At 41.8% G+C, this 26,537-nt stretch overlaps 2 protein-coding genes across 16 annotated transcripts in view; both read left to right on the top strand.

The window, feature by feature from the left end:
* SERPINB11 (serpin family B member 11) overlaps window positions 1-8,393 on the top strand; it is a 92,235-nt gene extending 83,842 nt beyond the window's left edge. For 12 of the 14 annotated variants that reach the window (XR_007411870.1, XR_007411871.1, XR_007411866.1 and 9 more), the window contains 5 exons: window positions 3,697-3,797; window positions 6,337-6,509; window positions 6,671-6,805; window positions 7,240-7,315; window positions 8,009-8,393. The gene's annotated coding sequence lies outside the window, so the exon portion shown is untranslated. Of the gene's footprint in view, window positions 1-3,696; window positions 3,798-5,153; window positions 5,171-6,336; window positions 6,510-6,670; window positions 6,806-7,239; window positions 7,316-8,008 lie in introns of those variants that run through there. The other 2 variants (XR_003126078.3, XR_007411862.1) reach the window with 2 other exon arrangements.
* A 2,456-nt stretch (window positions 8,394-10,849) lies between these two features.
* Window positions 10,850-26,537, top strand: part of SERPINB7 (serpin family B member 7) — a 56,583-nt gene continuing 40,895 nt past the window's right edge. For both annotated transcript variants that reach the window (XM_025422076.3, XM_035709778.2), the window contains exon 1: window positions 10,850-11,017. The gene's annotated coding sequence lies outside the window, so the exon portion shown is untranslated. The remainder of the gene's footprint in view (window positions 11,018-26,537) is intronic.

Here is a 26,537-nt window from a genome sequence, read left to right as displayed (position 1 = left end):
TTGGGCTCCTCCTGGTGGGTGACACAATAACATGAGATGTATATAAAACATAGTGTGTGCTTGTGGGAGACCATGATGACAACAATGATGAGAACTAATATTTATTGAGATATTACTATATGCCAGGCACCATTTAAAATATTTTACCAATTTGATCCCCACAACTATATGTGATGACACTTGTTCACTTTGACTGAGACTTAGAGAATGTCAGGTACTTGCCTAAGGGTTCCACTGTCGGTGACAGAGCCAAGAATCGAGGCCAAGCCAATTGACTTCAGAGTCTATGTCTTGTCCTCTGTGCCATTGTTATAATGCTACTTGGTACATTTGTGAAAGTTGGGGGGAGGGTTACATTGGCAATTTAGAGGCCTGGGTTCTAACTCTGCTTCTGCCCTAGCTCCTCTGTAGACTGAGCCAACTGACACTTGCTTAAGGACCTTAGATGTGTTGCTGCAGTTCCCTTCCTATCACTAGGTGGCAGACTTGGCGGCGGGAGGGAGCAGAGGGACTGCTGGATGTACAGTATTTAATTTGTAAATCTCATCTTGTATCCTACCGGTAAAATAGTTTATGGGCTATTTCATTTAGGCATCATAAATATTTATTAAGTTTCTATTCCTTAAATTTCTTTCAATTTGTATTTATTTACTTATTTATTTAAAGTTATTTATTTGGCACTCGGAGAGAGAGCACAGCACGGGGAGCTTCAGGCAGAGGGAAAGGGAGAAGCAGACTCCCCGCTGAGCAGGGAGCCCAACCTGGGGCTTGATTCTAGGGCCCTGGGATCATGACCTGAACTGAAGGCAGGTGTTTAAGTGACTGAGCCACTCAGGCACTCCTCAATTTGTATTTAATAGTTCCATTTGTTCTATTTGTTCAATGTCTACAGTATCTATGAAAAGTATATAAATCAGCAGGGCATTTGGCTGCCTCATTCATGACAATGACTAGGACAGTATCTGGCTTATAGCTAGGACTCAAAAATACTTGAGTTTTTTTTTCTTTTTTTCATGTTGTAAGGATTTCATTTTTCTTTTTGTTTTGAAGAAATGCTAGTGTTACAGAAAAGTTGCTAACACAGTACAAAGAGTTGCTTTACATCCCTCACTCATCTTTCCTTAATGTTAACATCTTCCATTACCTTACCAGAGATATCAAGAATAAGAAATTGACCTTGGCACAGTCTTACTAATTAAACTACAAACCTTATTTGAATTTTACCCATTTTTTCCCACTAATCTCCTCTTTCTGTTCTAGGGCTGTACTCAGGGTTTCGCAATTTTTTCTTAGTCTCCTCCATTCTGTAAATGTTCCTTGGATTTTCCTGCTGTTTCATGACCTTGGCAGTTTTTGTTGATCCATCATTTTACAGAATGTCCATTAGTTTGGATCTGTCCAATGTATTCTAGTTGGAGTCAGATAATGTATTTTTGGTAAGAAAATCAGAAGAATTGATGTTGTATCCTTGTCTGTGCACCACGTCTGGGTGTTCAGGATGTTGATATGTTTTATTGCTGGTTACGTTTACCTTGGTCACTTGGAGAATGTGATGGTTACTAGGTTTCTCCATTGTAGTTACTTCTTTATACCTTTGTAGTTAATAAATAACTTTGGGGAGAGTTTTTGGAGACAATGTAAATCTTCTATATCCTCAAACTTTGCTCACCAACTTTAGCATCTCCTTCTGCTCTACATTACTCTATTACCCATTTGGCCCAATCACTATACTCTTGGCCTTATTTTTCATTCTTAAGACTCCATAGCACTTACAATGGAGAGTGGTTAAGAGACAGTGGAATGTGAATATACTGTACATCCGCTACCTATTAACTGGTTCAGATAAAGATTTAACTGGTTCAGATAAAAAATTTTCACTGATGTATAATTAAATTACCCAACTGGACTCTCTGGACCTCACTTTGGATATTTTTAAAGTGAGAAACTGTGCTCTGAAAAAAATTGGGAGCAAATTTTAACAGTAATAATGGAATAGGATCTCCCCTCTTAAATCCATTGAAGATGTAGACATTACATTTACAAAAATTTACTCAGTGGTATAAACATTAGAAATTATAGGTAATCATAAAGAAAAAATTCATTAATTCTTCCCTTAACTCTAATCTTTGTTAAGATTATGCCAATATCCTTCAGGATTTTCCTATGTATATATACACACATATATATATATACACATGTATTTAAATTTCTATTTTAAAATGGATCGTATTACACATGTCATGTTAAACTTGATTTGTGTACTTAATATACATTGAATAATTCTGAAGAACAGTCCAGTATTCATTTACAGGATATAGCAGGATTTGTATGAATAATTCCTTATTGTATATTTTCAGTTGGCTTACTTTATAAGTTTTAAGTGTATCAGATGATAATTGGAGATAATATTTGAGGGTTATATGTCCCCTTGATGTCTAATATCCACTTTCTAGGCTTTCTGTGTACACTGCCTTCATGAAGAAAGAGTATGCTATCGAACAGTGCTGAGGTTCCTCAATGGATTTTCTATACAATAGCCTTGAAAGTCAAGCTTTTGTTTGCATATACTTGAATTTGAGAGACTGGACTCTTTGGATCTCCAAGATTTGGCACTAAAAATATAGGGTACAAAGCATGAGAGAAACAGAATACGCAGTTAATTTGACACATGTGTGTACACATTTCTGCTGAGTACGTATACAGGGCTGAAACAGCTTGTGCATAGACTTAATCAGTTTTATTTTGATTTTTTTATATAAATTATTTTTATTGGTGTTCAATTTGCCAACATATAGAACGACACCCAGTGCTCATCCCATCAAGCGCCCCCCTCAGTGCTCGTCACCCAGTCACCCCCACCTCCCCTTTCATCCCCCCCCAGTTCGTTTCCCAGAGTTATGAGTCTCTCATGTTCTGTCTCCCTTTCTGATATTTCCCACTCATTTTACTCCTTTCCCCTTTATTCCCTTTCACTATTTTTTATATTCCCCAAACAAATGAGACCATATAATGTTTGTCCTTCTCCGATTGACTTATTTCACTCAGCACAATACCCTCCAGTTCCACCCACGGCGAAGCAAATGGTGGGTATTTGTTGTTTCTAATGGCTGAGGAATATTCCGTTGTGTACATACACCACATCTTTATCCATTCATCTTTCGATGGACACCGAGGCTCCTTCCACACTTTGGCTATTGTGGACATTGCTGCTATAAACATCGGGGTGCAGGTGTCCCGGCGTTTCATTGCATCTGTATCTTTGTGGTAAATCCCGAGCAGTGCAATTGCTGGGTCGTAGGGCAGATCTAATTTTAACTCTTTGAGGAACCTCCGCACACTTTTCCAGAGTGGCTGCACCAGTTCACATTCCCACCAACAGTGCAGGAGGGTTCCCCTTTCTCCGCATCCTCTCCAACATTTGTGGTTTCCTGCCTTGTTATTTTTCCCCATTCTCACTGGTGTGAGGTGGGATCTCATTGTGCTTTTGATTCGTAGTTCCCTGATGGCAAGTGATGCGGAGCATTTTCTCATGGCCGCACCACAATTTGCCTAAGTCCTTATTGACGTGCATCAAGGTTGCCTCGCATATTTCTCTAACTCTAATAAAAATTCTCACCATGAACAGTCTTACAGGTATTGATAATCATGGGTATTATTTTGTATCTTCCTCATTGTATGACATTTTTTTTTCAGCAGCATTCGTCAACATCAGAATGTCAAATTGTTGGAATCTGTCATTCTGGGGATTTTCTGCCCAAGAAAGAATAAAAAGATCTGGCAAGAGAGCACAGACTATGGTAAGAAAATCATTGAAATTAGGAATCCTAGATTCTGAAGTAGGAGAGGAGAGAAATCAAGATAACAGGAATCAGAATCCATAAGAAGAAAGGAAGAGTCAGTGGTTGTAGGCCCCATGAAGTAAGAACAATTCAGTGATTACATTGTAAGCTCAGGAAGTAGTAGTCAGAAAATGCAATGTATGAGTACATGGTTTCAGAAGTGGGATAATTCTTGGGTACTGGAAAACACCAGATATGGCCATAAGCAGCTGAGGTAGAATGGATGGGTGGATATTATTGATAAAGAAATCAAAGGAGAAGCCAAAGCATTGAATCTACATGGACACTGTAGATTCAACGAGATCATCTAGATGGACACTGACGTCACTCAAGATGATGGACTCAAGGGGTGCCAGGGTTGCTCAGTGCGTTGAGCATCTGCCTCTGCTCCAGATCATGACCCTGGGGTCCTGGGATCAAGTCCGATGTCAGACTCCACACTGAGTGGGAAATCTCCTTCTACTTCTCCCTCTGCCCCTCCCCAGCTTGTTCTCTCTCTCACACTCTCTCTCTCTTCCTCTCTCTCTCTCTGGCTTACTCTCTCTAATAAATAAATATTTTTTAATAAAAAAAGATGATGGACTCAAGACTAAGACTCTTAGATAAGCACAAGTTTTTCATAGAAAAAAACAGGTACCTAGATCTGGAGTGCCAGGGAAATGGTGAGTAGCATGTTTCTATGGAACAAGTGATTTCCTAATGAGGAAGAGGAATAATAGCTTGAAGGTGTCAGAAGAAACAAGGAAAATACTCTACATCCCCACCTCGAAGAACTGTAGAGTTTGGGAGGAAGGGTCCCTATCTAAGACATATGCAAAGGAAGCAGTATTTTCATGGAAAATCCAGGTTACAGTTAAAGCCAGGAGATTCAAGAAACAGGAAATCAAGAAACCGTCTAAGGAAACAGGAAGTTTTCCAGGTATTCACCTGGACTTCTTAATAATATCACTGATATTCATGGAGTGACCTAAGTGATGTACGAGGGCTTTGGAGAAGGGCGTAAGTTAACTAGCTGGAGGCATGCGCTTCCCACTTTGACCACACCTGCTTCCCATGCATCCTCTCGGTGCCCAGCCCCTGAGTGCAGCACAGCCCTTTGATCAATCTTTGCCAAGTGAGGGGCAAAACTACATGTTCTCCCAAGGCCTAGGGACTCCTATGGCATTTCTTCTGTCTGCTATTTCCTGGGATCACTCTCCAACCTCCCACCCGGGGCCATGTCCCTGGCTGGTGAGCCTGCTGAGGGGCCCAGAGGGAGGGGCACGCATATGTCATAATGGGCATTGAGGCAGGGGATGATGCGAGGGCTGGCGTGTGACATAAATAATGGGGTAAGTCTGACCTTTGTCCAGTTACTCATTTGGTCAAGATGAGTAACTAGCCAAAGCTGTTTGGAGAAATGACAAAAAAGCTGCCTCGGATTTCTTCTTCTCGACCCCAGGCTCCACCTACGCACTCTATTCCTGCCTCCTCTAGACCCCGGGCTCCACCTACCCACTCTATTACTTCTTCCTCCCGACCCCAGGCTCCACCTACCCAGTCTATTCCTTCCTCCTCCCGACCCCGGGCTCCACCTACCCACTCTATTACTTCTTCCTCTAGACCCCGAGCTCCACCTACCCACTCAATTACTTCTTCCTCCCGACCCCGGGCTCCACCTACCCAATCTATTCCTTCCTCCTCCCGACCCCAGGCTCCACCTACCCAGTCTATTCCTTCCTCCTCCCGACCCCGAGCTCCACCTACCCACTCCATTACTTCTTCCTCTCGACCCCAGGCTACACCTACCCACTCTATTACTTCTTCCTCTAGACCCCGAGCTCCACCTACCCAGTCTATTCCTTCCTCCTCCCGACCCCGAGCTCCACCTACCCACTCTATTACTTCTTCCTCCCGACCCCAGGCTACACCTACCCACTCTATTACTTCCTCCTCCCGACCCCGGGCTCCACCTACCCAGTCTATTACTTCTTCCTCTCGACCCCGGGCTCCACCTACCCAGTCTATTACTTCTTCCTCTCGACCCCAGGCTCCACCTACCCACTCCATTCCTACCTCCTCCCAACCCCAGGCTCCACCTACGCACTCTATTACTTCTTCCTCTGGACCCCAGGCTCCACCTACCCACTCCATTCCTTCCTCCTCTCAACCCTGGGCTTCCTCTATCTACACTATTCCTTTCTCCTGTCATTGTTCAATCCTGTTTCCTCTTATGCGTAACTCTTTTCGTCCACAGAACACCAGATTCAGCCAGCTTCAGCCACCTCTCTCAACTCAGAAACCTATCTCTTTCCCTCCTATTCATAGTGCTGTCCCTCCCTGCCGTCCTAACCTACAGGTTTCCCCACCCAAATCTGGCTCTATTCCTTCCAAAACGTCCAGCCCCCGCTCTTTTTTTCTCGCTCCTGTTCCCCGTTATTCCAATTCCTTCATTGCTCCTACTCCCCCTTCCAGCCATTCAGAGACTTGAGAGTCTTATCCTCCCCAACATTTCCAGCCAACTCCAACCAGACCTCCGTGATTCACAAATCCTATCCTGGAGAGATGATTTCCCTGTGAGTGGGACGGTTCTGCTATCATCCAGAATTGCCAGAACAATCGATCCCCAGGAGCTTGACTTGGTGAATGTTGGGAACTCAAGACAATGCCAATCAACATTTAGCTTGGAGGGTAAGCCTTGTCTATGATGGCGTTTTCACCCACAACATGGTTACCGTACTATTCTCTGTATGTTACCTTCCTCCTTGTAAATCGCCTTCATAGGCCAGAGATAACTTTAGCAAGATCATCTTTACCAGAAAACCAGTTTCTTTCCTCTCTTTCCTAATTAGCCGGCCTGAATGAATTCTACCTTTATAACTGGTTTCTCCATGGAATTTGGTCTGTGGCCACAGAGCAAACAGCAAGACGAGGGACACAAGGTAGAGAAGAGTGAGTGGAAATCATGTCATCTGATCTCTACACGGGTGAGTCCTATTGATCTGCCCTGGATGAAAGTGAATGCAAGAACGGGTGACCTCTAAGAACTCACACACAGAGCACAAGACCCCTATTAGAGACATAGAAGGATTCAAGGTTCTTTGGTCTGGTTCCTCCAAGACTCTATTGTTCTGCACCCTGGGATTTGTGGAAATGGACTAGGGACTTTCTGCCTTTGAGAAATGCCTCCTGAAAAAAAGAAGGGGGCCCCCCCCATTATGTTGTCATTGAAGCTCTGACCCTTGAACCTCTGAATCCCAGAAAATGGCAGGCACCAAAGCCTAGAAGGAAAGTATACATCCATATCCTTTCCAGATGATAGCATCAAATAAACAGATTATATATACATATATAAAAATCCTCTTAAACCAATATATAGATTCAGCGGAATCTCAATCAAAATTCTAACACATAATTTTAGGAAACGTGAGAAGCTGATGATACTTTGCAAGGACAGGCAAAAGAGCCAAGAATACCCATGACTCCTTTAAGAACTGGTAGGTATACTTTTCCTAGAAAATACCAGACTTACCACAAGAGCCCACTTCCCATAGCTCTTGCCTTTCTACCTTTCTACTGTGAGACGTGGCCTTCTCACCCCCTTCTACAACTCTAGTCCGGGCAAGTGGCTCTGCCACAGGGCTGCAGCAGTGGGATTGGAGTAAATAGCTCAGTTCTAAGAAAGCAAGGGAGGGAGGGAGATGTGGACGGAAGGCAAGAGAAAGGAAGGGAGGAAGGAAGAAGGGACAGAAAGAAGGAAGGAAGGAGGGGGAAGGAAGGAAGGAAAGAAGGAAGGAAGGAAGGAAGGAAGGAAGGAAGGAAGGAAGGAAGGAAGGAAGGAAGGAAGGAAGAGCTTAGTAAAAAAACTCCTCATTTGCTGGAGCTTCTCTTCACCTGTGGGGCATCACCCCGGGGAGAGCAGACTGGGAGACCAAAGGATCCAGCGGGGACGCCCCACCTCCACAAGGGGAGCTGAGCCTGAGAGAGCTCCATCAGCCCCAATGTAACTTAGGGCCCTCTGTCCCCACTCCAATAGCAGAGCTCCCCGCCCCCGACCCCGGACACCAGACCAGCCACTCCCAATGTGGGGACACTTGGGAAGCCACACTCAAATACCTCCAACTTCTGCCCTCCTGGTAAATTTGAGGAAAACGTATCCATTCAGTTAATTGTGTAAGTTAATCTTACAGCTTCTCTAGGATGGACGTGTCAGAGCGCTTCCTGTTGCTTCTCCGTGTAACCACGTCCACAACATCCATTCTTCCATCCGACCAACGTGTGCTGAGCCCCTGGGGGGTGCTGGCCCAGGCCCCGCGGACTTTGAACCCAGGTCGCCCTCCCTCCCCGGCGGCTTCCTTCTGATGCCCACGATCTCCTCTCTGGGTCAGCCCGGAACGTGATGACCGCAGGCTGAACCATGTCAGGGTGCACAGCGATATCGCGCTCCATGATGCTCAACTGTGGAGCTTGGGAGAAGATGATCGCCACACGGAGTGTTCAGCGCCCACCTCAGCCTCGTTCCTGAAACCCAGCCTGTGTACTGCTTGGATAAATAAAGATGACTTTCAAGCGTCAGTCGGACCTTTCCTTTGTGGAGTCTCACATTTTTCTGCCCGCATGCACTGGTTCAGATCCTTCATCTTTGGGAACCCTGGGTGGCCCAGCGGTTTAGCACCTGCCTTTGGCCCACGGCGTGATCCTGGGGACCCGGGATCAAGCCCCACGTCGGGCTCCCTGCATGGAGCCCGCTTCTCCCCCTGCCCGTGTCACTTTTTTTTTTTTAAAGATTTATTTATTTATTTATGATAGACAGAGAGAGAGAGAGAGGCAGAGACACAGGAGGAGGGAGAAGCAGGCTCCATGCAGGGAGTCCGACGCGCGACTGGATCCCGGGTCCCCAGGATCACGCCCCGGGCTCCAGGGCTCCAGGCGGCGCTAAACCGGCTGCCCTTCCACCTACTTCTGATGTTGGAATCCTTTAAGGAGGGACCAACCCTTTTCTCCAAAATTGGATGTCCAAGTACAAGTTTCTCCGGAAAAGTGATGCTAATAAACCGATTGAGATTTAAAAGAAATGACAAATATCACTGCTTCTGTGCTAAGAACAGCTTTTGTTAGTGGTGAAGGAGTCAAAACAAAAGGGAGATTCAGAGGAGCATTGGGCATTTGAATGGGAAGGGATGAGGCAAAGGGATATACTTACACCCTAAGTCTAGCCTTGACAATGTATATGACTTTTCCTGTAGCCATAGGTAGGGGTGTGTGTGTGTGTGTGTGTGTGTGTGGTGAGGGGATGCATGAGATGTTGTTTCTATAAAGGACTAGTGACCTTCAGATAGCTTATTATGCCGTGCTGCCTGCGGTTCTTGCCCTTCCCCATCTGGCAGTTAATCCGTGGGTCAGGGCATCCAGTAAGATGGAGACTGAGTGTCCCCAACACAGATAAATGGAAATAGAGAATAGAAGTGGTTCTATAAATCGTGATGGTGGCTGACTGTATTTACCATGAACAGGGAAGTCTCCTTATTTCAGCACACAGATTCTGCATCTTTATGCTCCACCGTCACAGGGCCATGGCTATATTTAACAACAAAGGCAAAGCGACTGAAATTTTGTGACATAAATAGGATTTTCATTTTCCATACAGATCATGGTGAAACGCAAATACGAAAAGACTTTTTCCAAAAGATAATTTAGGAAATGTCCACCTGCGTATGAAGGATATTTATAGTCATGGCCAACCCAAAATCCCACTTGGACCACAATTAACTTAGCATATATTTCTCAAGTGCTTACCAGGTTTTTTACAGTGTATTACATCTTTGGGATTTTAGGCAGCATGGCTTGTTTTCTTGCTCAGGAAAAGGTCTTGTAGGAGTGACTTAGAAGTGACAATATAAAGTTATATATAAAAAGTGGAGAGAATCCAGTAAAATATATGATGAAAGCATATTCATCATATATTCATCATCATATATTCATCAAAATATATGATGAAAGCATATTATTGAGAAGGAAAAAAATCAATATGGGCTTGTGATAATATGAAAGACAGTGAAAATGGGAAGATTTTGAGGTGGACCTTGAGTAATAGGTAATATGTAAATAAAAGACTCGTATACGTACAGTTCTCATACATCCTGGATTTTCCCAGGGCTGCCTCAATCAGTTATTACAATAATAACTGCATTTATTAAGTGACTACTATATACTAAGTACTTTGCATATGTTACCTAGAATCCTCCCAACTATACATTTCCTAAAATTCTCCCTATTTTTCAAACAAACAAATAGGACAGATAGAGCTTGCCAAAGGTCACGTGGGTACAAGGAGCTGGAATTTCCAGTACACCACACCCTTCTATGGTCTGTCATCCAAAGTGCACTTCACAGAAGACATACCCTGCTGTTTGGTTCAGACTATATGGTCTCTGCTGTGTAGTGGATTGTCAGCTTTTCTTCAAAGTTGCCCATTGCCATCTGTTATTGGCAAAAACCATTCATGTGTTGCAAGCTTATCATGAGATCTGGAACTTGAGTCACTTCATCTTTCAGGACACCATTTGAACTCTAGATAATGACTGTCATGAGAATTGCTAAAGCCCAGGCATTTGGTCAGTCCTGGGCAGAGGACAGGATTGTCAAAGTTTTGCACCTGGTGCTTGGCCTCTCTTGGCTCTGGCTTACCCTCATATTTAACCCCTCCCTATGTTCTATTCTTCTGGCTCCGACTCTTGGCTCTCAGCTGATCACTTGCCCTACATCCAGGCACATACAGTTTAGATGGGAATGTGGAAGGAGAGTCCTTAGAATGTTTTCTTTCTGGGGTTGGTGTGGTTGACGTGCTCATGATAAAATGGTAGGATGAATAACAGATGCCAAGGCACTGCTCTAGGCTTCCTGCTGAGCAGGGGGATGCCGTGTGCCTTCCCGAGCTGGACAGGTGTGCCTCCTGGGTGTCCCTTCCATGATTTTCTTTGTAGTGCAGCCTGGGAGAGGGGAGGGACTTCTGTGCATTGCTGTCACTACTGCGGCGATTGTCGCCAGCCTCTCCCTCAAGGGTTGAGCCAGTGGGAATTCTGGGGAACTTTCCCTGGATCCTGGAAGAGATGAGGTGGGAGGAGTGAGGACTCAGGAGGGGAGGAGGCAGGAAGAACCTGAGCCCAGAAGAGCAGGTGGCAGCACTGCAGTGGGAGGAGGTAAGTGGTATTCTTATACGTGCTGGGTTATTCTAGAGTATTCTCAGACACTCTAAAAAGGATCAACAACCCCAAGGGCTGTCTGTGTGAGCATTCATCTGCCTTCAAAATAACAGCTTTACCTCCAGCATCTGGGCTTCTGGCAGTCGGACAATGCCTTGCTTGGTGAAATCCTGTCTCCTGTGCTTCCCTGAAGGCATCATAAACTCCCCTATCCATTCTCTCCTCTCATCAGGGTTGTAGAGTGATTTTAAGATTAGAATGACAGTGGATGGCAATTTCTATCACATTGGCCAACATATCAGATAAAAGAAAATCAGCTTTGTCCTTTACCATATGTGAAAAATGCCTACCAACTGCTGAATAAATCCAAGCTTCTGAGGGATAATAACTTATACACTGAATATACTTAACGCTTGCATCTGGACTTCCCATCCCCTGGGTGTAACAATAGTACTGAGTAAAGGTGTGAATAAATGAATGGAAATTTACCAGCCAGTCTTTTCTACCTTTTTTTTTTAAAAGGTTTTATTTATTTATTCATGAGAGACACAGAGAGGCTGGCATACGCAGAGGGAGAAGCAGGCTTTCTGAGGGGAGCCTGATGCGGGACTTGATCCTGGGACTCCAAGATCACACCCTGAGCTGAAGGCAGAGCTCAACCACTGAGTCAACCAGGTGTCCCCTACCCTTTTTTTTTTTTAACAGCAAATGATCTAAACCTGTCCCGATGACTAGTTGCTTATCAGCTCCCAGATCCAAAACAAAAGCTAGAAACAATAATACTTGATAAAAATTCCCCCCAAAAGTCTGCTAGGTGTTAGACACTCCCCATTGATGATATTTTCATTATTATCAGTGATACTTGGCAATTTCAGCAACAATGGGATAAGACTTGAGCTTGATGTTGGTTTTAGGAATGTTAGGTGTTTTGAGTACTTGATAAACTTATTCAGAATCAAAAGTTTTCAAAAAAAAAAAAAATCCAAAGCTGGGTACAGCTGAGCTTTAGAATATCTCTGTGCTCTAAATTTTGTCTTCTTTAGTAATTTATAGTCTGGACATCTCTGCTGGTACTTTTGCACTCAGTAAAGATGAACTGAGTGTGGCCACTGTAGCCAGTGGTCATCTCATGCGGCCCCCTATAAGGCATGAGACAGAGGAGAGGAAGGAAAAGGACTATTTGTATTTGTGAGGCCCCAACATCTGCGATGAGAACAGAAATAGTAACAGCAGGAAACCTTGCATTTAATCACAGTTGTAGCTGGAAGATTTTGATCCAAAGTCTGATAGGGTTTTCAATGCTTATATTTATACTGATAAATAACATTTTTCAAAAGATTTTATTTATTCACGAGAGACACAGAGAGTGGCAGAGACATAGGCAAAGGGAGAAACAGGCTCACCATAGGGAGCCCAGTCTGGGACTCAATCCCAGGACTCTGGGATCATGATGCTTAATCACTGAGCCACCCAGGTGCCCCGATAAATAAAATAACATTGATTCCTCAACAGGGATGAAGTAAAACTATTCTGGAAGTTTTTCCTAAAAAAGAGGTAGTAAGTCTCCCATTTGTCTGAAAAATGCTTAGAGATCTACATGGGGTGGAATTAAACCTAAGTTTCAGACTAAGCAAATGTGCTCTTTTATTCATGTTTCATGAGTGAAGATGGAGTCTGGGTTTGCTCCAAAGCAAACCCAGATTTCCTCCTTTATTCTTTGAGAATTTAAGAAATGATGTTTTCCTGCCTGAGCTGGGTTATGTTGCCATGAGTGATGCTCCCTGGAACACCAGCAAAGAGATAAAAGTTCCAGGATCATGTTTGGTAGGGACAAGCCCTGTGGTCTTCGAATGTTCCCCAGAGGAGCAAAGACAGGGATAAGGCTGGTCCTCTGGGCCGTCCAGAGAGAGAGGCTGGAGCCACAAGGACAGTGACTGTCTGCACCTGAGCCCTTCCCTCCAGCTCAGTCGACCTCACTGGCTTCTCTCCTTCTGCCAGAAGGAGGTTGAGCATCTCTCCCAGAAAGCCTCCTGCAGCCGTGCCCTCTCCCCCAAAGCTCTTTCCAAGTATCTCCAGCCATCACAAAGCGTGGACTACTAGGGAGAGGCAGGGATAATATCTTAGGAACTTCCTTCCACCCACAGTGTTGACACTGAAGCGTGGCACTGAGGTGGCATTTCAGGCCATAGTTAGAGGCTTCCTGGTTTTTTTTCCCTACTTCTGAAATGATCAAAAACACTTTTTTCTTTACTGCTTCTTATTTCTCCCCCTTTAAAAGTTTTTTTTCCCTTTTAGAATTCAGAAAATTTTGGGGTGGGAGGAGGCATGAATAGGAACAAAAATCAGGGATAAGATGAGAAGGATCCGAGTTCCTTTGTACTGGTCCCCTTGGTGTATAATTAGCCTGTTTTAATGGCAGACACTGGAGTTTGTGGGTTGACTGAATGAAATTCACTGGCCAGAGTATCATTTTGAAGGGGAGTTAGTGAGGCAAGTGGTGCTTAATAGATGGTCGCTTTGAAGAATTTTCAAAATCTTTATTCGATGATACACAAGAATTGTAACATCACATTGTGGTCTATGTATACAATGGAATATTCCTCAGCCATTAGAAACGACAAATACCCACCATTTGCTTCGACATGGATGGAACTGGAGGGTATTATGCTGAGTGAAGTAAGTCAGTCGGAGAAGGACAAACATTATATGGTCTCATTCATTTGGGGAATATAAAAAAATAGTGAAAGGGAATAAAGGGGAAAGGAGAAAAAATGAGTAGGAAATATCAGAAAGGGAGACAGAACATGGAAGACTCCTAACTCTGGGAAACGAACTAGGGGTGGTGTAAGGGTAGGAGGGCGGGGGATGGGGGTGACTGGGTGGCGGGCACTGAGTGGGGCACTTGACGGGATGAGCACTGGGTGTTATTCTGTATGTTGGCAAATTGAACACCAATAAAAAATAAATTTATTATTAAAAAAATTGTCACATCACTAATAAAAAGTATACAGTTCTGTATAAAGGCCATTATAGTGGTTGACCAATACCTTATTACCCATCACCAAAGGTGGAAACAAATGGGGACAGCATTTATTGGGATGAATATTTATGCACGAACCTTTGAAGTGTACAAGTAGGAGGATTCTCTTGTCTGTGCACGAGATGTTATGTAATGAGAGCATGCCTCAGGGGATGCAAAGTAAAGACCAGAGCTGTTTTCTCAACATGTTGCTGCCTGTTAAGGTTCCGATTATGAACGTTACTGTGTGTCAGGTCCCATAAAATCATTATGCGGGGCGAGTGTATGAAGTGTTTCAGCAAAGTGGTTGGCGGTGATGGCCATCTCTCTTCATGGGGGACAGAGAACCGATTTATGAGTGGCGTGCTCCCAGCCACACCTGGGGGGCCTGTAGAGGGATCCAGTGACAACATCACAGTCTTAACAGAATCCCAACTTGGTCTCCTGTTAAAGGTTGTGAAAGCCATGCAGATGTTCATTTCATATGACAAGGTGGGTCTGGGCTTCCACTGCCTTCCAGTTGAAATCTGGGTGGAGGATAAACAGAGGTTCCTGCTTCCATGGTCAGTATTTTTTTGAGAAGCTGGTGAAGAAGATTCTGAGAGATTAGAAGGCATTAGTTCCCTCCTGGTGCTGGGCCTGGCATTGTGGCTTCCTCCTACATTTTAGATTTTTCTATTTCCAGAATCTTGAGTGGACTCAGTGTGTGTGTGTGTGTGTGTGTGTGTGTGTGTGTGTGTGTGTGATGTGAGGAAATGGAAAAACTTACAAGGACTCTTAGTTCTTTATAGTTGGCATTACAGTGAACTCAGTCTTTCTCAAATTCTCTACCTCTTCCCATAGTGGTCTCCATTATCATTTTGAAAGTTTCTGTTCAACGTTAAGAGTTAGAAACATAGTAAGTTCATCGTTTTCATCTAGGAAATTAGCTGCAAGGCAACAATTTAGATTTTGGATTTCCTGATTTTTATTGAGCCAAATGATTGTGTATAAATTCTATCTAATACAGCATGGGTGCCCTTGGAAACGTAACTGAATAGCTTGAGATTAATTTTCAGCTGAAAAATAGGGATAACAATAAAATGTGGTATCAGTGCTTGTGAAGATCAAAAGATGGCCTCATTTGTTATTATCTTTTAATAGATTTAGTTGGTATAATAGTGTTAAGTTATAAAGTTGCATAGAGGTCTGTTAAGAATCAATTGTGTGGTTTGCCAAAGTCCTTAGTCTTATGTTTGATTCCAGAGGGCCATTTAATGCTTTAGGGTAGGAGTTGGCAAACTTTAACTCTCAGTCCAAAACAGGCTCGCCACCTGATTTTGTAAATAAAGTTTTATTGGAACACAGCCATGTCCATTTGTTTACTTATTTGCTATGTCTGCTTTCATGCTACAACCAAAAAATTGAGTTGTGAAAGATGGCCATATGGCGCACAAACCCAGAGTATTTACTCTCCGGTCCCGTTCCGTACAGAAGAACTTTGCCAACCTCTGCTCCCAGGAGTTCCTGATGAAATAAACAGTCTCCAAACTTCTAAAGTGCAATGCTTAATCCTTCACATAATTGTAAATCCTAGGCACCACACTTAGCAAATATTGCTCCCTTCAAGTTCACAGGCTACTTGCCTTTCTGGCAAGTTTTAGATTCTGAAGGATCCTTTCTTGTTTGTTGTTCATCCCTCAACTCCAGGTGGCTCTACCAGGAGGGTATGTTGCCCACATGTTCTAGTAACTGCTTCTTCAAGCCTGGTGTCAGTGTCACACCGCCACATTCTCATAGCACCTGCCCCAACCCTGTCATACACAACGCTTTGTACAACTCCGATTGCTAACTTTGTGGTCCACATAGCAAGCAACAAATGGCATGATTGGTGTGACTTTAAAATGTTCACAGATAAAGATCCCTGGAAAATTTAATAGTATCAGGCCTAGGAATGGTCCTTACTGCCTGGCCACGCCCAGAGCCAGACACCATCCACAGAGATTAGTTCTTTTTCCTCTGATATTTGTGCATTTCCTGGCTGGTGAAAAGTGGCACATGGGGCTCAAATTGTATAGTGAACACATTTTTACTGTCTAGAAGAGATTAGTTAATATAAAGGGAAGCAAAAAACTCATGAGCTCCTTTCTTAAAGATGCTACCTGCTTCACTGAAGCACTCAGAAATATAACCAGTGTTTAGAAACTGGCTCTAAATAACAAGGACTTGGCCATTATCCTCTGGTCTCAAATGCTCTGCATCTGGCTACTGGAGAGATTGTGGTTCACTGTGGAGAGGTGTTTTAGGGGCAGTTACAGGGAAATACTTCTTTATGGCCTGGGCCCCTTTTCATGAACAGATAGATACTCATATCATCTGGATTTTTGGTATATGTGACATAGAGAAGACTCTCATGGAAATCCTGGTGCCTGGGTGTGATAGGCCCACTCCCTTCTAGCACCTTACCCTCTCATCAAGATGAACAGCCACTGTGAGGCTCCCACTCTCCGCTTTGGCACCAAGCCCAGCTCTTCTTCAAAGGCCACCTCACAGTGTGCGAATTCACTCAACAGCAAAGAGCAAGAACTTTGCATTGTGGCTAGGGTCCAAGAGTTTTAGTATTAAGCCCTAAATATTTAAGAAAGCTCTCTAAGGGATGTCAAGACTTGATTAGAGTCATCACTGAGTGTGGACCCACTTCTCGGTCAGTGGCTATCAAGCAATGGTTACTGATCACATGCATGTGTGCACACACAAAATAATTCTTGCTCTTATTGTGAGCAGTGCTCTGTGATCTATTTTATTCTATTTGTCTGTTCTCATGTGTCCTATCCTACTCCATTGTATCGTATACTACTGCCTTTCATTTTTAAAAAGATTTTATTTATTTTGAGAGAGAGAGGAGGGAAAGAGAGGAAGGCAGGGAGGAGCTGAGGGAGAGAGAGAAAGAGAATCTCAAGCAGACTCCTTGCTGAGCCTGTCCCAGGACCCTGAAATCATGACCTGAGCCATAATCAAGAGTCGAGTGTTTAACTGACTGAGCTACCCAGGCACCCTTCTTCTTCTTCTTCTTCTTCTTCTTTTTTTAATGCTGATGTCTATCCCCTAAATATATTTCATCTCCCACAGTGGATTGTAATCGGCAGGTTGAAAAGCAATGTTCTAGGGTGTATGAACATTACTGACTCTTGCCTACTAAAATTGATGCCTGGGAAACAATATGATATTTTCCTTCTCACAGAAACATGACACAAAGACCTCTGTATCATCTTTTTCCTTTCACAGCTGGATGATTTTAAAATCTTGATTTCCTTTTTATTTCATTCCCTAGCTTTTCTCTTCCTTCTCCCCCCATGCCTGCCACCCCAGGTCCATTTTCTTTCTGCCTTTGACCGCTAGCTCCATGGGTGCCTCGAGGGCCTGCCATATTCTCTGTTGTCCCTGAACCCTCGTGGGTGTGTCTCTGGCTTCCTTTCTGCACGCCCCCCCCCCCCGCCCCCCGACCTGATCAGTTCCAGTTTATCTCTGCTAAGTTTCTCTGCTCCCTCTAGTTCTCAATGAACTTTCCTGGTTGTTCAGACAGTACTCCCATGTGGCACTTTTCGTGGTGCCTTATAATTGCTTATAAAGATTCTCCTTCCCAAACTTTGGGCTCATTGAAGGCGAAGACAGGATTTTTAAAAAATTAACCTACCACAGTATTCCCACTGTATGCCATAAGGCCCAGCATCTAGTAGGTTGTTGATGCAAATTTGTCACATGAATGAATAGATGAATGAACTACTGACTGGAAGGGGAAAAAAAGCCACTAGATGAAGGACTTGAATGGGCAACCCTATTAAAATAAGTTATATTATCATTAATATTCTTTGGTTTTGTGTACAATGTGGAAATGTCCCTGGAATTTCCTCCTGAAACAAGATTGTGAGGTTTTTCTCTTATCTCTGGTGGTACAGTCTTTGTATTTGGTTTCACATCATACCTGCCCAAGATACTACACCATTCCTGAATCTGACTTATAGATTGTTATGTGCATTGGTATGTGTATCAAGTAGCAGGAGACACAGTGGCCTCCTAGACACATTTATGGGCTGAAAGGAAATGGGACACAATTGTATATATTAAGGATCCTAGCTTCAGGCACATTCATGAAAAGCTGCATGTGCCAAGGATCCGATTTGCATGGTTTTCATTGGCATGGTTTTGAATTGTGTATGTTGGCTGTCTCAGCCAGTACACCTGGTGGTTGGTGCATGCAGGCAATTCGGCTTGTTCTCCAGCAGATCAAATATTGAAGATGAAGTCCTTTCCCTTGTAATGGCATTTTCATCTCAAATATTAAATTGATTTAATTTAATCCTATATCTATGGAATTCATTTTATCAGTATTCAGCTAACATTTAACTTTAATATGGTTGGTGGATTTCAACTGACTCAATGTGGGAAGAGCCACTTCTCAGAATACTCACCAACAAAAGGAGATTGTTTAGTCCTCTTTTATTTCTGTAATTTATTGAAGGACTATCTTTAGTGTCTGCTAAGATAGAGGTTATTGTGGTGATACAACAGACACAGACATTGCCTTCATGGAGCATAAAGTGTAAAGGAAAAACAGACATTCAACAAATACATAGGTACATCGTCACAAGTTCTTATAAATACTATAGGGAAGGTCTCTGAGTATAGGAGGGAGGGCCTGATTCAGATTACATTTTGAGGAATCCTCTTTGGAAAGGTGATATGTATGCCAGATATTTCTTCGTGGTGATAGAGAGCAGTAAGAAATCTTTGAGAAGGAAAAAGCTTACTCTTTTAAATAATTGAAATATCACTGTTTTGGAGCTTAGGGAGTGCATCGGGTCCCTAGGGCTGCTGTAACAAACCACCACAAACTTTGTGGCTTAATTAAAGCAATATAAATGTATTCTCTTAGAGTTCTGAGGATGAGAATTAGAAATCAGAGTCAGCAAGGCCAACACTTGCTCTGAAGACTCTAGGGAAAATCCTGGCTTGCCTATTTTAGCTTCTGGTGGCTCTAGACTTCTTTGCCTTGTAGATGCATCATTCCTGTCTCTCCACATGCCATCTCCCCCTGAGTCTCTGTGGCTGAAATATCACCCTCCTTTGTCTTATAAGGGCACTAGTCATTGGATTAGCACATACCTGGGTAATTCAGGATGATTTCATCTTGAGAGTCTTAATCAAATCTACAAAAATCCTATTTCCAATTAAGATCATATTCACCTCTACTGGGGGTTAAGAATTAGGTATATCTTTTGGGGGAAAGAATACAATTCAACCCACTACAGGAGTGAGGAGGAGAGTATTAGAGAAGAGGTGGACAGTGGACATGGCCAGATCATGGCAAGATCAAGAATACAGGAAAGTTTTTGAAGGGCTCTTCAGCAGGGAAGCAACATGATCCACCTTATGTCTGAAGACAGTTGTCCTGCATGATGTTAGAGATCATATTGGAGAGGTGAAGGCAGTAAGGAACTATATTGCCAGAGTTCAGATGAGAAATGATGGTGATTTGCATGAAGGTAGTCCATGAAGAAATATTGAGAAGCAGACAGACCTGAGATATATTTTGGAGGAGGAAGCAGTAGCACTTGGGAATGGATTGCATAAGTATGAGGGAGATGGAGAAATCAAAGATTACCCTCAAAATTTTGTAGTGAACTACTAGGCTGAGAGAGCTTCCATTTATTGAGATGGGAAGGTTGGAAAGGAAGAACAGGTTTGGAAGAAGATCATAAGGGCAGATTTGTAGGTGAGAGGTTTGAGATGCTTGTGTGATGTCTAGTAGACATTGGAATATAGGAATTAAAGGTGCTCTTTCATCTGGAGATGCAACTTTGGGAGTCCCCAGTGGTGGGTGACCATGGAAATAATGGGAGTGGGCGAGATCTTCTGGAGAGAGTGGGAAAAGAGGGACCAGAATTTAGAGCACAAAGCAAATAGAAGGAGCCAGCCAAGGATACTGAGGGTGTTGTATAGGCCCCACTAGGCTTCTACCCACCTCTGAAGAAGATGGCTGTGGAGCAGGGAAAAGTGTAGACTTAGAGGCCTGAGTTTTGTTGATACACTTGACACTCATTTGTTCTGTGTTGAGCATCTCTTCTCTTTACAACCAAGTGCTATGAACACTATTACTTTTTAAAATGGATATGTAAAGTAAGGATGTTACTAATCTTTGCCTCTCCATGTATGAATATTTAGGAAGAGAAGAGTCATGTAATATGATGACATATTTCACTACATTCAGTGGCACGTTCTATATTAATTTCATTTCTCAATCATCACATATTTGATCATAAGACAAGATTATATTATATATTAATATAATAACTGAACATTTAAAAATAAATATTGAATGACTCTCATGCCTATAATATCAGAAGATAATTGTGAATTAAGAAGTTGATGATATTTGTTTGAAGTTGGGTCATATCCTTATTTTTAGATTCCATCAGAAAAAAAGGGGAGGGGGCCCAACTATTGAGGTCCAGCTACAACTTTGGGGATATGGTTGGTTAGTCACAGACTCACTTCGTAATTATGGAAAGGAGCTGAAGAATGGATGAAAATCCAGCTCTAGAAGGGGACTGATCATCCTAATGAATGTCACACAAATCTCTGCTTTTTATTATCAAAATGTTGATGCAATTTTTCTGAACTGCTATAGGGAGTTGTTGAAATCTTTGTCTTCTCCTTGCAACTTTGTGCTTCAAACTCTCCTAGTGCTTATTTTATTTGAATAAGCATAAATAATATGCTAACAAGTAGAAACAACTAAGATAGCTTCCAGAAAGTAATCTGGTCACTAGAATAAACAGAACTACAGGCTTTCTGTTATGTTATTAAATATTTAAAAATTTTCAACCTGAAATTATTTTATGTTTGAGGTGGTCTAATTTTTACTGCTTTAAAAATTGATAAACAGTTCACTTTAAATTTATGAGTAGATCTAAAAAAGACTTATTGTATTTTAAAATAATCCTGGGGAAGTCACAAGCAGAACTAAATTTGGTAATGTTCAAAATCATCAGATACTTGACATAAAGGATGATTACTTGTCCAAATTTTAAGGTGTTATGGGAATATAAAGCATTTATGTAGAGCACATTTTAAAAGAGAATCAGAGAAAGAGATTTGGGGTTAAAGAATCATAATGTAGGTGAGTTGCAGGTTGTAGTGATGCCTTTGATTTGAGTTCATGAGGAGAAATCGGTGGCCATTGGGCAGAGCACACTGTTTTCCTTTGTTAAAGACCATGTTCTTTGAACATGCACTAAATTATTTTACTAAATGAAGGACTAATTTTTGGTGACTTAAATTCTGTCATTTCACCATGCCACGCTTTGAGAATTCCATGACTTGGGAACATATTCCAGGTCAAGGAACCCAGTAATGAACAAGTTTGACCTGTGTTTCTAAATAGGTCACTATAAAGAATTGCATGACAATACGATTACAGTTGTGTAGTATTTCCCAAGTTATGAAAACAGAAACTGCATGCCATTTACGTGGTATGAACTGAATTGAAGGCAAGCCCAAGAGTGAAACTTAACCAACCTACAGGGTAAAAGAAAATTCTCCCAAGACATGGACTCTGATGAGTGATGGATGATCTGATACATTTGGATGAATTTTTCTCAATGACCTACAGCCTTGGTCCCAATGTCTGAAGTAGAGTAATGTGAAGGCAGATTTGGTTAGTTCATCTAAGGAGATGCTGCCTCTATTCTTCTGTAGCTTGTACCCCAATGACACTGAGTTTGGAGCTTTCACAAAGCCACATTTGTTATCTGTCTGATTCATATTCAAATAAATATGGAGTGATTGAATAGTTTGGCCTTTGAAGGAAGTCAGGTCTCTGCTTGTTTGGAGTTCTGACTGTCCCCACCTCTTTCTACATCGCATGTATGCTCTTTTTCTGCTTCTCCCGAGCTGCTGATGGAAGTGTCCTGAGGAACTCTTATACTAGTCTTCCAGGAGTGGCTGTATCCGAGAACCAAGGCTATTGTCCTTTTTTTTTGGAAGATTTTATTTATTCATGAGAGACACAGAGAGGGAGAGAGAGAGACAAAGACACTCTCACAGAGGAAGAAGCAGGCTCCATGCAGTGAGCCTGATGTGGGATTCGATCCCGGGACTCCAGGATCATGCCCTGGGCCAAAGACAGGCACTAAACCGCTGAGCCACCCAGGGATCCCAAGGCTTTTCTCCTTATGGGACATGCAACTCATATTTTTAAAATTAGAGAAATTAGTTTCACTGTACTCTGTCGTGGGGTGTTTTTCTTGGAAAATAATCCTAAAATTCTGTAGAAAATTCAAGTGAATGAAAATGGTCAAGAATTTTTTGAAAGTGAAGAGCGATTTGAAGAACTTGCCTTAACAAATACTGAAATACACTTTTGTTAAACAGTTTTAATTGACAAAAAATAAACAAACAAATGACATGGAATTGAACTCAGAAATAGACTGTTACATACTTGAAATTAGCTTGTGCTGGATGAGAACCACATAGGCAAGAGAGATTAAAGAGATACTACTAATAGGATAATTGGTTATTATTATTAAATATGTAGATCTTCATTTTATAAAAACGAATGATAGAAGGAAACAAATTAGCAGGAGACACGAGTAGTTAGGTATTGGATCTCAGAGCAAAGAGCGAGTTTCTAAACATAAGAGCAGTAGAAAAAAATCACATATTTTTAATTGCATAAAAATTTTTAAAAGGAGTGGAGAGGAGAGGAGGGATGAGTAGGCAGAGCACAGGGGATTTTTTAGGGCGGTGAAACTACTCTGCGTAATTCTATGTAATGGTGGCTACATGTCATCAGACGTTCGTCCAAACCCATAGAACATAAAACAGCAAGAGTGAACTCTAATCTACACTATAAACATTGGGTGATAATGATGTGTCATTGTAGATTCATCAGTTGTAACAAATGTACCACTCAGGTGGCAGATGTTGATTCCGTGGGAGACTAGATCCGAATGGAGGCAGGGCACATGTGGGGAATCTCAACCTTCCACTCAGTTTTGCTGTAAAGCCAAAACTGCTCTAAAAAATAGTCTATTAAAAAAATAACATTTTTTTCTATGTGTATATTGTCTGAAAAAAATAAATTGTTCATGTCTTTTCTACATTTTTCTACCAAGTTTTTGGTCCTTTGCCCTTCACATTTAAGAGTTCTTTACGTATTAGAAGTTGGCCTTTGATCTGCGATGTATGTTGTCAGTTTTTCTATAGCTTGACTGGTTTTTCAGTATTTCCGGACATGCATTAATTTTTATTTTTATTTTTTAGTCGACTTTATTAATATTTTCTTTTATTGTCTCAGGATTTTGAGTCATTGTTAGAAAGCCTTTTTCTTCACAGAAGTTAGAGAGAAATTGACCAATGGTTTTCCTTAGTACTTCCATGATTCAGTTTCTTTTATTTAGGTCTCTAATCCATTGGAGTTTATTCCTTTGTGCAGGGTGAGATATGGATCTGATTTTATTTTTTCTAAATGACTACCCACTTTTCCTAGGATTGTTTATCTAAATATTGATCTTTATTCCATTGATATGGGATGTTACCTTTATTGTATTCTAATTTTCCACAGGTATTTGGGTGCAACCGTAGACTTTCTTTTGACTCTCTGTGCTTCTTTAATGCCTGCTACTTCATTGAATTTCTTTTGTTTGATTTGCTTTTGTCACTGATTATCTGTGGCTTTCCAGATATACTACTACAATATCTAAAAATACAGGATTTTTTTTTTTCGGTCTACTCTTATTCGTCTGATTGAGTTCTCTTGTCTAAGTGAATTTGCTAATACCTTCAGTGCAGTGACGCATAGTAGCAGAGAGAGAGTGGACATCTTTTTTCTTGAGCTTTAACCGTTTTTTTGCTTTTTTTGTTTTTTTTTTTTAATCACAAATGGGTATTGAGTTTTGTCAGTGGCTTTTTCATCATATGTCGAGATAATCATGATATTTTTTCCTTAGATTTATTAATATGGTGTATTATAGTAGTAAATTTCCTAATATTGAATTAACCTTTCCTCTGTAATAAATCCCACAATGTACTGATGTTTTGTTTTCTTAATGTGGTATTGGATTCTATTTGTTAATATTTTGCTTAGTATTTTTGCATTTGTATTCATGAGTGATGTATGTCTCCTCTCTACCCTACTGTCCTCATCTGTTTTAGATATCAGTCAGTGTTCCTTCATTGAAGGAATTGGGAAGTTTCCTTTCTTTTCAGTGTTCTAGAATAATGAGTCCTAGGACTATCTGGCCTTTGGAAGTTGGTAGAATTCTGCTTTTAAACCATCTGTACCTGATGATTTTTGTGGAGTAGGTCCTTAATAATGTTATTTCTCCAATGGAAATCAGTCTGTTTAAGCTTCTCAGCTCAAACTGAATTTTAGTAATCTGTATTTCTTTAGGAAATTATCCAGTTCATCTAGATTTTCCAATGTATCTGTATCTACCTGTATATTTACTTATTTTCTATTTCTTACAAAAGTATTGGAGATTGCTAGTTGTAGCATTTTCTAATAGCTGGTATAAAATCCTTATTAGTAATTCTTACACTTGTATCATTTGATACTGAAATCTATCGATCATCTTTTGTCATGTGAATTGAGATTTTTCTGGTTTTTGGTATGATGACTAATTTTTTATTGAGACCTAAACATTTTGAGTATTATGTAATGAGACTCTGGTTCCATTTAAATCTGTTTTTGTAGGTTTTAATACATTTATGATCACAGAGTATATTGTAGGCCACTTTGGTGGGCTGTGGTTTTAATGTCAATTTAGTTGTAAAACTCTTTGCAGTGCTATTTTGGTCTGCCCCGCTGTTGCATTATCCAGAGGCCTGTGTGGAACTGCACCATAATTTGCTTCTCAGAGTATTCACTTTATTGATTCTGTTCAGTTTTACAGATGAGTGGAACAAGGGTGTGCCTGGGACTTCATATACAAATATGAAGAATGCTTTTCTCCATGTCCTGCCTCTTTGTGATCCTCCTCAAACTCTCTAGTTGTGTGTGTGTGTGTTGGGGGGGGGGGGGCTGTTTGTTTGATGGTTATTATAATCTTCATTTTACTTCCTTCAGGGTGATGATAGTTGACAAGATCCTACCTCACAGACTGTGTTCTCAGTGCAAGTGGGAAGGAGTAGGATTTTATTATCTGTGTCTGCAGCCACCACCAGTGAGTGGACAGGCATGTCACACTGCTGGTATAGGGTGGGGATATTCGCCATGGTTTCACCCCTCTGTCTCTGCAGCAACAACACCAATGTTGGGAGGGTGGTTAGAGGTGCTGCTTCTCTCATGACATTTGTCTATTTAGGTGGATAGAATTTAAAGGCCAGGTCCTTTAGGGCTACCTTCTTCCTAGACCTCTGGCTAGAGAGAACAGGCTTTGCTTAAAGATTTTTTTCCTACCTGTGTTAAGAGTTCCAGAGTAAAAAAGGGAGAAGAAATGGGTAGGAAATATCAGAAAGGGAGACAGAACATAAAGACTCCTAACTCTGGGAAACGAACTAGGGGTGGTGGAAGGGGAGGAGGGCGGGGGGTGAGGGTGAATGGGTGACGGGCACTGAAGGGTGGCACTTGACAGGATGAGCACTGGGTGTTATTCTGTATGTTGGCAAATTGAACACCAATAAAAAATAAATTTATTATTATTATTATTTTTTAATTTTTATTTATTTATGATAGAGAGAGAGAGAGAGAGGGGGGGGGGGCAGAGACACAGGCAGAGGGAGAAGCAGGCTCCATGCACCGGGAGCCCGACGTGGGATTCGATCCCGGGTCTCCAGGATCGCGCCCTGGGCCAAAGGCAGGCGCCAAACCGCTGCGCCACCCAGGGATCCCTAAAAAATAAATTTATTATTAAAAAAAAAATAGAAACTTAGGGGCAGCCCCGGTGGCGCAGCGGTTTAGCACCGCCTGCAGCCTAGGTAGGGCATGATCCTGGAGACCCGGGATGGAGTCCCACGTCAGGCTTCCTGCATGGAGCCTGCTTCTCCTCTGTCTGTGTCTCTGCCTCTCTCTCTCTCTCGGAATAAATAAATAAATCTTTAAAAAAAAAATTAAAAAAAAAAAAAAAGAAACTTAAGCTGGGATGTATAGGAGGATAAAAACCCGGAAAATTTAACATTACGTTGAACCTCCAGTCCTGAGGTTTTGTCCATTCTTCCTCCTTTTTTCCCCTTTCAGAGTCTTCTCATGGTTCTTTTATGGCTTTTGTACAGGGATTTTAGTTGTAATTTGTAGAGACAAAAGGAGTGAGGTATGACTAGAATTGGAAACCACTGTCAATGAGGTGGTGGTGGTGGTTGTTGTTGTTGTTTTTGTAACTTCAGTTTCAATTTTCCCTTTTACCCAGGAGTGAATAGGAGGATTTTTACTACCCATGTGGAAGGGGCTTTTGTGACTTGGTTTTTGTTAGTTAAACTCTAGTTTTGCTGCAGCGTGATCAGAAGGGATTGTTTATACTA

The sequence above is a fragment of the Canis lupus genome, chromosome 1 (genome assembly GCF_003254725.2).
Source record: "Canis lupus dingo isolate Sandy chromosome 1, ASM325472v2, whole genome shotgun sequence".
NCBI lineage: Eukaryota > Metazoa > Chordata > Mammalia > Carnivora > Canidae > Canis > Canis lupus.
Note: the sequence above shows the minus strand (reverse complement) of the source record. Positions and strands in the feature narration are given on the sequence as shown.